The 14,749-nt window shown below is 35.4% G+C and overlaps 1 protein-coding gene across 2 annotated transcripts in view; it reads right to left on the bottom strand.

Annotated features, from left to right (window-relative positions):
* The window catches only part of RSPO3 (R-spondin 3), an 86,731-nt gene that overhangs the window by 31,119 nt on the left and 40,863 nt on the right, over window positions 1-14,749 (bottom strand). The gene's annotated exons all lie outside the window — the stretch shown is intronic.

Here is a 14,749-nt window from a genome sequence, read left to right as displayed (position 1 = left end):
TATTTTGGATATATATCTAGATGTGGAATTGGTGGATCATATGGTAAGTCTATTCTTAATTTTCTGCAGAACCAGCATGCTGTTTTTTTACTAACAGTGCACAAAGGTTCCAATTTCTCCAGATCTCACTAACAACAAGCACTTGTATTTTTAATCTATTTTATATATGGGGATGTGCATATGATTTCAATAAAGCAGAGGGTTCTGTCACTACAACCCATCTGAAAACTACTTTTCTAATCCAATCTTCTCATCTTGCAAGCATCTATAAATAGCCCAGCAATCTATTACCAGGAGCAAAACAAGACTTGGTAAAACACGCATCAAAAAGGCCACTCTTCTCCCTATGAGATATCTATTACATGCCTCTTCATTACTTTTTTATTTGGTTCCTTTTAGTGACCCTTCCCAGACTACATTTCCAGGGAGAATTCAGCTTAACACTCAAATGTACTTTACAGAATATCTGGGCCTAATTCACTTCAGGCAATGAGAAAAAACTTACTGAGAAAGACCTAACTAATTGAGGGGAGACTCTCTTTCCATTGTAGGAACTAAGGATAGTTCAAATAGATGGATTATTTTGCTGTTTAAAAATAGAGCTGATAAGAAGTGATTCAAAAAAGGAGAAAGCACGTGAAGTTAGTGCACATTATTAAATATCTGTATAGTTCCACAAATTGAATTACTAACATCAACACAGTTGTTAGTGGAAGTAATAATACAACAGAAAATATTGTGTCGGTAAAGCAGAATGATATAGTGAAAAGTGCAATGTACTGGGATTCTCATTCCCCTTCTGTCATTATCAGCCTTGTGACAAAGCCACTTGGGCAAAGTTGCTTAATCTCTTTAGGTCTTAGTGTCATTTATTGCCAAAAAAGGATGAACCATTTATCTCTAAGGTGTCTTTTGACTTTCTTATTCTGATGTTTCACATGGTACTACTATTATACAAGAGGAGTAAGATTAGTCCTAACATACACATCTTTTTAATTACACCACCAGAGGCAAAAGTGAGTTTATGAGGGACATGGGGCAAGATAGCTTATATGTATGTATACACGAATATATTACACTAGTAGTGTATCCAGTACTGTCTAATACACAAATGCTGCCCAACAAATGTTTATTGAATAAACACTCACACATTTAAGATTACAGTATCTAACAAATTTTTTAAAAAATCAGCAACCTAGAAGAAAAAGTTGTCATTATTTAAAAGATAAGAAAACACACTATAGTCAAATAAATAACAGAGTAAGAGAAATATTTGCTATATACTTGACAAAAGGTTGATATCCCTATTATACAAAGAGTTCCCACAAATGATTCAGAAATCACTCAACAGAAACATGGGCAAAACATGTAAATAGGTGTTCTGTAGAAATGCAAATAACTAATAACCATGTGATTAGCCTTATTCTTAGTCAGAAAAATGCCTATAATAAACAATAGGATATCATTGTTAATCCATCAGATTGGCAAGAGTTTAAAGGACTAACATCATCTAGTTCTGGCAAGGATAATAAAAATAAGCATGTCTGATATACTGCAAATGTGAACTGTTAAAACCTTTTTGAAAAAATAATCTGGGGGAGTAAAATTTAAATTTATATTTAAAATGTGCACATCTTCTGATTTATCCATCCAATGTTTGGGACTCCATTTTATATGAGAGCTCACACTTATGAAGTGCTTGTCATGTGCCAGATACAAGTCTCAGAGTTTTATACACACTCATTAGCTCCTCGCTATAACTCTGAGATATGGTCACTGTTATCATCCCAATTTTTCAGATGAGGAAAATGGGGTATACGAAGGCTAAATAATTAAAGTTATAGAGTTAGTTAAAAACACAACTGAAATTTGAATATAGGTACTCTGGTTTCAGAACCTGTGTTTTATTTTGTTTATATATTATTTTTTTAAAAGTTTATTTGTTTTTGAGAGAGAGAGTTGGCTGAGAGAGAGGAAGAGGGAGAATCCCAAGCAGGCTCCACACTGGTGGGGTGAAGCCCAATGTGGGGCTTGAACCCATGAACCGTGAGATCATGACCAAAGGTGACATCAGATGCTTAACCAACTGAGCCACCCAGATGCCCCTCAGCCTGTATTTTAAATACTATGATATATCTCACCCCTTCTACCTTTGATGGAAAGTGAGTGCACAAGTTCACTGACATTATAGAGATTTTAATTATGGTAATAAAAGTAAAAGGGAACAAAATTTACTATCCATTACACCATTATGGTATTGTATCTTATACATAATGTAGAGTGTATACCGTTATTGATATTAAAAAACAAATGCTTTTGTGAAAACTAAACAAAAACACTTAAAATAAACAGCAAATCCAGAGTGGAACTGAGATGGTTTTGCCTTTCTAGCTATTTTAGTACTTTTTGACTTCACCAAGCTGACATTGCAAATATTCAACATATTTTGAAGACTGTGAACATGAAAAGAACACTTCCACAAGGAGACAATTCTTGGAAAATTGAGGAAGGCTGCAGGGATGGGAGGAAAGGATGATAAGGCAGAAGTGGAGGCATTAAGGGCACCAAACATGGTCAGAAGCCAAAGGGCTGAGGCAGAGAAATTAAATAGAAAAAATCCCTTTTCCTACACAATTCAAAGCAAAATGACAAATTGAACAAGTGTAAATCTACCAGAGGTTTGCCCATGAAATACTTTAGTAAACTGTGTTTTAGCTATTTAAATAAACCAAATTTGAAAGAAAACAAATCCCTTTATGATTTTGCTGTTGGTTGGATATGATATACATCACATCAGATGTTTATAGTATGTATTTATTATTCTGAGGGGTACTTCACTATCATATGTACATATTCCATAAATAATTAGCTATCAAAATGGCATTATGCTAATTACATTATGGAAAACTAGGTTATTATTTCTGTCAATTAGGATAATAAGATTGCAATTAATTAGATATTAACTGTTGATCTTAAGTATGCATATACTGTATGTCTAATTTTTGAAATTAGCAATTATTCATATTTCCCAAGTGTGTGATTAGTTATGTTTATATTCCTTAAAATGTGGTATTATTCTAAATATCAGTGAGATATAAGTAGCATTATACTTCTAGACATTAAATTTTATGTAATGCAAAAATAAAAATAATATCTTATTTAGAAATGTACATGTCTTGCATGAAGATATTAAATGTAACTGGACTCTGTTCAGAAACTCTTTCTTAAATCTGATCCTTTGCACAAATAAGAAAAGCAGGCTTTTTCAGTAGAAACAACAAATAAACAAAACAACCCTTTACAAGGCATATTTCTCAATTACGGCCGTCTCGGCTCACAGAGGCTAGAGTTATGACCGGGTGTTGTATACACAGTATAAACACAAGAGTTCAGTAATTAGGTTTGAGTTAATTTTAAAGTTCCAGTGACCTGGTGCATAATCAAGCAAAAGGTCATTACCCACACTGGTACATTTCACACAGAACACTCAGCAGCTAGAATTGGACACGTCTTCACTTTAGCTTGCACAAATCAATCCCAGAAACCACTTGTAGGAGTTGTGGATTCTTTTTCTATTCATTTCAGGGCCACTTTACTCACATAAAAACGTTTCCAGCAAACCAGAGAAATCAGAAAACAAATTAGTTAAGTTAAATTATTATTAGTATTATGCTGGACATGCCTCTCTAGTCTAAAACAGAGAGAGTAGAACTTAGGTTACTCTTCCTCACTTAAATTTTTTTCTTCATGAATAATATTGGACAAGGATTACCCTACAGAAGTGTATAAACCTCTCAATTTTAACATTTTGAATTTCTTTTTTTGAAGGAGGTAATTTGTAACATTTTGTCAGCCAAGCATCCTTATATCTATGTAGAACTACCACTCAGAATAGCCCACATGTCCCTTGGCTTCAAGGGTGGGCATGCAACCAATTGGCAGACCAATCATAAGACTCTAGTTCCCCTGCCAGTGATTGGTTCAAAGGGAAAGACATGTGACCCAAGCAGGGTCACGTTGAGTCCTTTAATGAGAATGGATGAATAAATACTAGAAGGGAGAGCACACTATCCTTTTGGATTGAGAACAACATGGATATAGAATTAGGGCTGCCCAGAGTCAGCTTTTCTCTTGAATAGAGAGAGGTTCTGCAGCAGAAGAGAGCAACACCAATTAACAAAGAGAAACAGAAGCAGGATGAATTGAAATGATGAGAAAGAGCAAATGATATTGTTTGAGCCCTTAGAGCAAACTGTGCCTAAGCCAGTAGCTTTCTTATTGCTTAAGTTAATTTGAAATCTGTCATTTTTAACTAAAATGTTGGATTTTTTACGTTTTTAACTAAAACTTTGGCTCAGGTCATGATCTCACGGTTCGTGGGTTTGGGCCCTGCATTGAGCTCTGTGCTGACAGTTCAGAGACTGGAGCCTGTTTCAGATTTTGTGTCTCCCTCCCTCTCTGCCCCTCCCCTGCTTGCATTCTCTCTCTCTCTCTCTCTCTCTCTCTCTCTCAAAAACAAACAAAAATTTAAAAAAGAAAGAAAAAGAAAGAAAGAAAGAAAGAAAGAGAGAAAGAAAGAAAGAAGAGAAAGAAATAAGGAAAGAGCAATCAATAGACATAGAAGGGAGCAGAAACATACTGGATTAAGAGGTTTTGATGACTTTACAATTCACACTCATTTTGTACATGTTAATAATAATAGCCCACTGGTGCCAGACTTATGCTTGGATTTGTCCATCATTAAAAATTATACCTCATTCTATTTGGGGTCTGGTTTGACAGCAATGTATAAAGATTACACTGTTTGAGTGGTGCATTTCCATTCATGATGCTAAAAATGATATAGTTTTAATGTAAACAAGGTTGAGAATGTTTCTGTTTCAATGATGTCACAGAATTTAATTGTAATCTGGTTGTATTTGCCTGGTCACACCTCTTGGGAGGCCTGACTCCTTTCTTCCAGGCTACAACAATCTACAAAGTTAGCCTATAATGCTTCCATGACGAAGTTGCTGAAGTAGATAAAAAGAGGACAAGATAATGATCTATGGAAAGAATAATTCTTTTGTGCCTTCAAATGTGGGGTGTCTTCTCTGCCAAAGAGGTTTCAGCAACACCAGCAGTTTCAAGGAGTGACTGTGTTAGGGGAGGTGGGAAGGAGGACAGAAGCATGAAAGGGGGAAGTGTCTTTTTGCTGGAGAAATGTTTACTTTGTAATTAGCAAAGGACAAGAAAGCTCTTTTGGAAACTGTACTTGGGGGTCCAGAATTTAAATTTATGCTGATGCTCTCCGAGTCTCTCTCTAGGGAACCCTCCTAATTGGCAGGGATCTCAGTTGGCTAGAACAGGCTGCAAATGAAGCCAAGGTCTCGGGGTCATTTCTCCAAAGGGCCCGTTAACTCAGCTCTGTTCCATAGCCACAAGCTGTATCTTTAACCCTGCTTAGCTGTCTTACAAACACAGATTAGCACATCAACGTGGTGGTCACAGAAGAAATACATATATTCGCCTTGAGACCAAAACAAAAGTAGTCAAAGATATTTCATTTTTGCCAGCATAAACGAAATGTCTGTGACTGTGTTAGCAAACTCCAGTCAAGACTACAGCTGCTGATGGAGGAAACTGCAAAGATGAAAACTTAACACAGTTCTATGCTAGGAGTGAGGTGATCAAGGCAATCACTACCTTGTGGAATGGCATAAATCATGATGCCAACATCTAGAATAAGATATCCATGATGGCAGGGACTTTTGCCTTTCTTGTTCAGTACTATATCTTCAGCCTGGCACATAGCCAGTGTTTTTTAAATAAATATTTGTTGAATATGAGGGTATCTTGGCCTGGATTTTTATTTATTCTTCCTATTCCTCTCATTACATACAAATTGGAAAGAAAAATGGAAATAGTCTCCTATACAACATCTTCTGTATTAACTATTGAGTGTGTTTTTACAAAAGAAGAAACAGTACCTTAGAAAGTATAAAAAAAAAAAAAAGTTGAATGAATGGGCAACCACACTCATCTAACTGCAACCAAGAGAAAGACCTCGTGGCAGATGGCAAAAATGGTTACAGCTCTCCACCCAATCTTGTATACGCAAGCCACCTTGAAAAGTAATTTTGCAGCTTCTCCCACCAACAGGTGAAATCTATTTCTTCAACTCTTAAATCAGGACTGACCTTATGACTAGCTTGATAGGCCGACAGCATATGGTGAAAGTGAAATCACGCTAGTTCCGAGCCTAGCCTCAAAAGGAACTCCTCATACTCTCCCTCATGGAACCCTATAGATCCCCTTCTCCATCTTATTGATGATAGAAACCAAGCACAATTTCCTGAGTTCTCTAGCCAGCCAACCATGTGAGGAAGCCCAGCCAGAAGTGCATAGTGAGTCTAGGCCTGAATTGCCCACTCACATTTGTTGTTAAATAAATGGTTGTTGTTTTAAGCCTCTACATTTTGCGGTTATTTGTTAGGCAGCAAAAGTAACTGAAACCCTCATGCACAGGCAAGATCATTTGCTTGCTTAGGGACTGAAGAATGCTTTTGTATAGTACAGCTACTACTCTATTCTGACTAGTGTGTGCCATGTTACACACACTAATGGGTTGAAAAGCATTAGTTATTTATAAACATCACAAAAAAGACGTATCAGAAAATACAGGCATTTACAAGGATAATTTATCATAAAGACTTTTTTAGAATAGGGATGCTAAGGTATATACCAACAAAGCAGAGAAGCCTAAAAATGATTCTATCACCATAGCAAGGAAGGGACTGCACAGATCATGCTAACACTTGAGTATGTCCTACCATAAGTATGTTCACCTGACTCTGACCACCGTGGATAATGTGACAAATATCCTGGATAGCCAGAAAAATGGAATGAAACTTGGCATTCATTATAAAGAGATTATAACTTCTGGTTGAATGATAAAAACGGTATAGTGCCTAGGATTGCAAGGCATGAAATAAAAAGCTTCTCATTTCCTACAGAGCTTTTCCTTTAACACTGAGAAGTTTAAGAGCATACAATAGGATTAGAAAATATGTTAGAGGTTGGGGTGCCTGGGTGGCTCAGTTGGTTAAGTGGCTGACTTCAGCTCAGCTCATGATCTTGCAGTTCATGAGTTTGGGTGTCAGGCTCTGTGGTGACAGCTCAGAGCCTGGCGCCTGCTTTAGATTCTGTGCCTCCTTCTCTCTCTGTCCCTCCCCCAGATGTCTCTGTCTCTGTCTCAAAAATAAATAAAAAATTAAAAAAAATGTGTTAGAGGCAAGAAACCTAGTAACTGTCATTTCATTTTTTTCAACACCTTTCTAGGTGCTCTGTTTTATAGAAGGGAGTAAACTATATATAGTTTACTCTGTTTTATAGAAGGGAGTAAACTATACATAGAAAGGATTGTGGCATGGTTTTCAACCCACAAAACTGGGCAGCAGAGAATGATTGCAAAGATCCTGCCATTGTAATATCAATACCAGGAGAAACAGTGAAAAAGGTTGTGGCCTGTCACAGCAGCTGTAACTTTCTTTTATCTGTGTGGGTAATGAATTAATGAATTATGACATGTATCCATTGAGTTTGCAAGCTAATTTGATGCTTCAAGGATTCAATGGGACGCTGGTTATTAAGAAAAGGAATAAAAGTTGAGTAATATAGCTAAGGAGAAAAAATAATAATCATATTAAAATAAGGAAAGAGGCCTTGAGTGACCATGACTGAAAAGTATCTGAAGATGAACTGTGAATTTATGGGATCTTTAGAGATGAGTAGTGCCTATATCCTTCAAAAAAAGTAGTACACCTGTACTATTTTTAAAAGCCTAATATTTAAATTAGGTTGAGGTATATATAAACTGTAATCTTTCAATCTATAACAACCACACTCTAGGTCTGGTTTTAGTACTTACAAAATTCAGAGGATAAAATTTTGAAGTATTAGGTTGAACCATCTGAAACTGCTAATATTTGGCCATTTATGACCTACAAAGTGACAATTTCACATGACTCTACCTAATAGGGAGAAGAGTGTTAAAAGACAAGAGATGGGTATAGCTGTATGATTAGTTTTGGTGAAGACAAAGGTAAGTGGTGATTAAACAACTGTCAGGCTTCTCCAGTGAGGACATTAAATGAAAAAAATTGGCTTAACTTTTGAAAGGAGGTACATACATTTATACCAAGAACCACTTCTGTGAGAGGGAAGAGTGTTATTTACTTCAATCGACTACCTTTCTTGCAAGTTTTAAATATACCTGAATATTTTTGTGCTGGAATATTTTAAATCAAACAATACTAATTTTTTAAAAAATTGATTGTTGCCTTTATATTGGGAAATGAAATTTCCCCCTCTGTCCCACTATCTTGTCCTTCTCACCAAAGAGGCACACCATATGAGGTTTTTCATTGATGGTAGCTGGTCTGCTACAGAATTTGAACAAACAATATGTATCAGTAAGGACTGGATAGGCCCTGAGAAGGGATAACAAACAGAGATTGTTAGGTTTATATCAAGGTTTCTCATCCTTGTATGATTAGCAGATAATTTTTGCTGTGTGCAGCTGTCCTCTGTATTGTAGTAGAACAACATCCCTGGCCTCTACCTGCTAGATGCCTGTAGAGTTTCCCTCCAAGTTGTGATAATCAGAAATGTCTCCTGGGGAGCAAAATCATGTGTGGTTGAGAATCACCACCTCTAATGCTGTTATCATTTCTGCTCCGTATTTTCCTGAATATTTTCTGACCTATCTCAAAGGGCTAGTCTATTAATTAGGTGTAGAGAAAGAGCAGAAAACTCCCATCCTTCAGTGCTAACACAGGATGAGTGTGTAGGCCAGCTGGTTGTCCTCCATGAGGTGAAGGTGGGGAGAGGACATCATCCAAATACTCTAGCCAACTGGCACACTACAAATTTGAGCTAATGAATGCATCCAGTTGAGTTCTGATGAATCGTTCTGGGAATCTTTGCTAAATGTCTTGTTTTGAATTTGAATGCATATTTAATACAAATTCTTCCTGCAGAAAACTCAACTATACTGGAATAGTTGTTATAAACACTTTAAGAAGTAACCTAAAAGACAGAGAAGCAAGCCTAGGAACAAAGCAGACTCATTTTTTATTTGCTTGATTTTTAAAAATTGACTTTGCTGTCATTTTAAATACCATGCTCATGATAAAACATAATGCATATTTATAATACTGGTATTTGAAGAAATGGTTAATTACAATTATGGATTAGCATGTAACATTTTTCCTTTATGTGAAACCAAGATGACTTTTACAACTTTGCTTTTAATTTGGAGAAGGCACATAAGGCGACATATAATATATTCAAATAATGCAATAATTCCCTACACTTATTTAATCCCTGGGAATGACTCTGGACACTTTACTTACAAGACTACCTCATTTTATTGCACATTGCTGTATTGTGCTTCACTGATATGGCATTTTGTTTGTTTGTTTATTTGTTTTTGGTTTTGTTTTTTTACAAATTGAAGTTTAGTTGCAATCCTTCACTCAGCTAGTCTATTGGCACCAACAGCATTTGCTACTTTGTGTCTCTGTATCATATTTACCCCTGCAATATTTCAAACTTTTAAATTATTTTTGTGTTTGTTATGGTGATCTGTGCTCAGTGATCTTTGATGTTACTATTGTAATTGTTTTGGGGTACCACAAACTGCACCCTCACAAGACAGAGAACCTAATTGATAAATGTGTGTGTTCTGACTGTTCCACTGACTGGTTCTTCCCCCATCTCTCTCTCTTCTTGGGTCTCCTTATACCCTGAGATGCAACAGTACTGAAATTAGGCCAATTAATAACCTATGATAGCCTCTAACTGTTCAGGTGATAGGAAGAGTCCCACATCTCTCATGTGAAACCAAAAGCCAGATATGGTTAAGCTTAGTGAGGAAGACATTTTAAAAGCTGAGATACACTGAAAGCTAGGCTTCTTGTGCTAGTTAGCCAAGTTTTGAATGAAAAGGAAAAGTTCTTTAAGCAAATTAAACGTACTGCTCCACTGGACATATGAATAATAAGAAAGCAACATAGCCTTATTGCTGGTATAGAGAAAGTTTTATTAGTCTGGATAGGAGATCAAACTAGCCATAACATTCCCTTAAGCCAAAGCCTAATCCAGAGCAAGGCCCTAATTCTCTTCAATTCTATGAAGGCTGAGAGATATGAAGAAGCTGTAGAAGAAAAGTTTGAAGCTACCACAGGTTAGTTAGTTCATGAGGTTTAGGGAAAGAAGCCGTCTCCATAACAGGAAAGTGTAAGGTGAAGCAGCAAGTGCTGATGTAGAAGCTGCAGCAAGTTCTCCAGAAGATCTAGCTACGATCGTTAATGAAGATGGCTACACTAAATGGCTGATTTTCAATGCAGACTATCCAGTCTTCTATTGGAAGACGATGGCATAGGGTTTTCATAGTTAGAGATGAGAAGTGAAGCCTGAAAATGAGACTGAATTGTTGCAGTCTCATGATAAAACCTGATTGGATGAGGAATTGCTTCTAATGGATAAGCAAAGAAAGTGGTTTCTTGAGATGGAATCTACTTCCAGTGAAGATGTTGTGAACATGGTTGAAAGGACAGCAGAGGATTTAGATTATTACATAAACTTACTTGATAAAACAGCAACAGGGTTTGAGAGAACTGACTCCAATTTTGAACGAATTCTACTGTGGTAAAATGCTATCAAGCTACAGAGAGATCATTTGTGAAAGGAAGAGTCAATTGATGTGGCAAACTTCATTGTTGTCTTATTTTAAGAAACTGCCACATCCACTCCATCCTCAGCAACCACCACCCTAATCAGTCAGCCGTCATCAACATTGAAGAAAGATCCACCACTAGCAAAAGGATTACAACTCACTCATGATGATTGTTAGCACTTTTTAGCAATTAAGAATTTTAAAATTAAGGTATGTACATTATTTTTTCAGATATAATGCTATTGCACACTTACTAGTGTGAACTTATAGTGTGAACATAACTTTTATATGTATTGGGAAACAAAAAAATTAATTTGACCCATTTTATTGTAATATTTGCTTTATTATGGATGTCTGGAACCAAACCCACATGATCTCTGAGGTATGCCTATATTTTCATTTTAATAGTTTCTTTTCTCTTTCTGCTAGGAAGGATGCTATTTCCTCTTGAATCAAGAAAGTACACCCTCCCCCATTTCTTCCATGACTCTGTTCTTCTTTCTCCTTTCTATCCCAGATTATGTGCTACATATAAGTAATTGGTATCTTTTCATACAATTAAATTTCTTTCATTCTTGTGAATTTCGTTAAAGCCCAATATCTATAGGAAATTCTCTTTAGTTAAAGAAATGTAAAAAATGAATGAGAAACATGTTTAGTGATCCTCCTTCCTCTGACCTCTCAATGCCCCTACACACACAGTATCACCCTTTGGCATCAAATACAGGCACATATATATTTCCTGTCCTGTTTCACTTCCCCTTATCTAAGATGATGATGAACAGTTTATTAAAAATTCATAAATGTAAGTTGACAACTGTTGAACATGCATTTCCTCCTTGTTTACTTCCATTTCAATACATGGTTTTAATGCTCATGTGAAACTAGTCTATACATTAGCCTTTATACTCTCTTAAAATATATTTTATACAGCTGACATTTCAGATATATAATTTCATTGAGATAGGCTCAAGCTAGACAATATTGCAATGGTAATAACTTCTTATTAAAGTTGGAAATTGAGGGAGAAGTTAAGACTGATTAAAAGGCAATATGTCAGGTAAGGGAAATAATCTTAGAAGAGGCAAACATCAGATAAAAATTTAGGGGGCTACAAAAATTACATTTATATCCTTAGATTCATTTATTAGAACTAAGTATGAGAAGAATGTTAGTAAAAAGAGTGTATGTGTGTAAGATTTTGCAACCAATTTTTTTCAACATATATTAAAATACATCTCACAACTTGAAGAATTCACTGTTACTAAAAACTACTTCCTTCAATTCAGCTTCTTCTTTGTGTACATTTTGAAAAGTCATTTCTGGATCTTATCATTCTTCCCCAGAGACCTTGCCTTTGGCAATTACAACACAGCAGAAAAAAATCCTGAACACATGCTCCATACCTTTTCCAAATATGAGTTATCTACCTCTGTCTATTGTGAACCTCTTAGAAAGGGAGTTTAAGTTTAAATTCAAGATTTTCAGGCTAAATTTCATTTTATTTTATTTTAGTTTATTTTAGTTTTTTTATATTTTATTTTTTAAAATTTACATCCAAATTAGCATATGGTACAACAATGATTTCAGGAGTAGATTCCTTTGTGCCCCTTACCCATTTAGGATGAATTTTATTTTAAAAGCCTTATCTTTTAGTTTACTCATCTAGAAATGCTGAAACCATGAACATAAAAGATCTTATTTATGAGTCTATAAGCCAATGGTAGGAGAAGTCAAATCTTTTTCACTTTATTGTAATTGTCTTCTTATAGCTTCATAAGTATTTATAATATATATCTCAGAATTTAAATGAGAAGACTCTGGGTAACATTATTATTTTGATATGATATTTGATATAGTGGCATGCCCAGATTCATAATTACTTTGCTATTTGATTTCTTCATGTTCAAATAGAATGTTTGTTAAGTTATCATTAAGAGAAGCTAAGAAAACTATTAAGTTAGGGAAGTAAGAAATGAAGGGAGAAGTGGTATCCTTCCTATCTTAAATTTATGAGCCACTAGGGAAAACATTTTTGAGACATATATAAAGATGAATAGAGATTAAATAAAAGTAGAACTAAATTTGAAATTTAATTATAAATGTGATCCATATTTCCCACTTGGTAGTCTACGCATTATCAAATCTGAAAAAGAATAAAGCTCCTAAATTTTTCTAGTTGTATAAAGTTCTATTTGTAAATGTAACTTATCCTGCTCATAAAGGAGGAAAAAGGACCAGAAAACTTTAAAAAAATGTTTATTTATTTATGTTGAGAGAGATAGTGGGTGTGCGTGAGGGAGAGGGCCAGAGAGAGGGAGAGAGAGAATCCCAAGCAGGCACTGTCAGCACAGAGTCAGCACAGAGTCAACATGGGGCTTAATCTCACCAACCATGGGATCATGACCCGAGCTAAAATCAGGAGTTGGACACTTCACTGACTGAGCCACTCAGGCACCCAAGGACCAGAAGAAACTTAAGCCAACCTTATGCCATAGGTTATTTTAAACTTCTTGTGGCTTTATTTGTCTTACGTGTGGCTAGTTTTAAAAACTGACATTTTCAATGTTAATATTTAAGTCAAGTGCCAGGAAAATATATTAGACCATATTCTCAAATAAAAGAATTATATCATAATTTAATTTTTCTATTGGATAAGGTTTTCTTTACTTCTATTTTAAAAGTCAAGTATACTGAATACTGATTAGTGATGTAGAATCTTTGTGAAAGTATAATGTGAGCAAGGACCACCTGTAAGTCATTAAATTCCAAGAAAATTTAACAAACATAAGTAAGTGTACAGCTATGGGAGTTTACCAACAAGTAGAGTGATGAAATATTTGATATCCAAATCCAACTTTTAAAATTTAAGATGTTTTAAATTAATTGGTAACAAATGCCAGAAAGACCTAGCCAACTTTCATTCCTTAAACCTAATTTTAATCAAAATATCCTACACATTTACAAAAGCTTGAAGTTCCCTTTAAAGTCATCCATGTCTTTAAAAATTTTATCACATTAATTACTTGATTACTAATAGCAACATCAGGCTGGATACATCGTGATAATGGTCAACTCTTTTGATATAGTGAAAGACATTTTGCAAAGTACCAGTGACCCAAGATCTTTCTTAAATGAACAATGTTCAAGTTTGCACAACAACCTCCTCTCTGTTCCCACTAAATTTTGTTCACATATCTATAATCTCCCTTTTGTATATGATATTGCTATCATCTATTTAAACATCTCAACCCTCCATTGGACCCTGCATATACCTTCAGGATAGGTATACTACCCCATTCAGTTGTGAATTCCCAGGACTTAGTGGTGTGTCTGGCCACAGAGTAAAAATTCATTGAAACCATGTTGAATGAATGAATGAATGAATGAATGAATGAAATAAGCACAGGAAATCCAACTACAGAGGCAGCCAAAGTCCTTTCAAGCTGCAATTCACTGAGGATCATTTATTGGCTCAACAGAACTACCAATAGATATATAAAGCTACATAATATCTTTGTAAGCAGTGGAGTTGAGGACATTAGTGAGAAAGACAAAAAAATTCTATTTTAAAGATAAACTGCAGATCTTCTAAGTGGAAGTTAACTACCCTAAAACATTATATTAAACGGTATATTTCTCCTTGGCAGTCATAAGACTTCAGAATAAGCTCTGACACAGAGTTATTTATGATTGATCTAATAAGTTCTGTAACTTAGTTTACAAAGTTAGTATAACATGAAAAAAAAAATCTGGGGATCGAACTTCATTAATGCTTATATTATATTTATAAAATGTGGCCTTGGTCATTTAGTTCAAATGTAAAGTCAATATTAAAAACATATATTCATTTAAATGTTTAGGGGTGCCTGGGTGGCCCAGTCGGTTAAGTGTCCGACTCTTGATTTCAGCTCAGGTCATAATCTCATGGCTCATGAGTTTGAGCCCAATGTCGGATTCCATGCCGATGGTGTGGAGCCTGCTTGGGATTCTGTCTCTCCCTCTCTCTCTGCCCCTCCCCTGCTTGCT

The sequence above is a fragment of the Prionailurus viverrinus genome, chromosome B2, assembly GCF_022837055.1.
Source record: "Prionailurus viverrinus isolate Anna chromosome B2, UM_Priviv_1.0, whole genome shotgun sequence".
Taxonomy (NCBI): Eukaryota; Metazoa; Chordata; class Mammalia; order Carnivora; family Felidae; genus Prionailurus; species Prionailurus viverrinus.
Note: the sequence above shows the minus strand (reverse complement) of the source record. Positions and strands in the feature narration are given on the sequence as shown.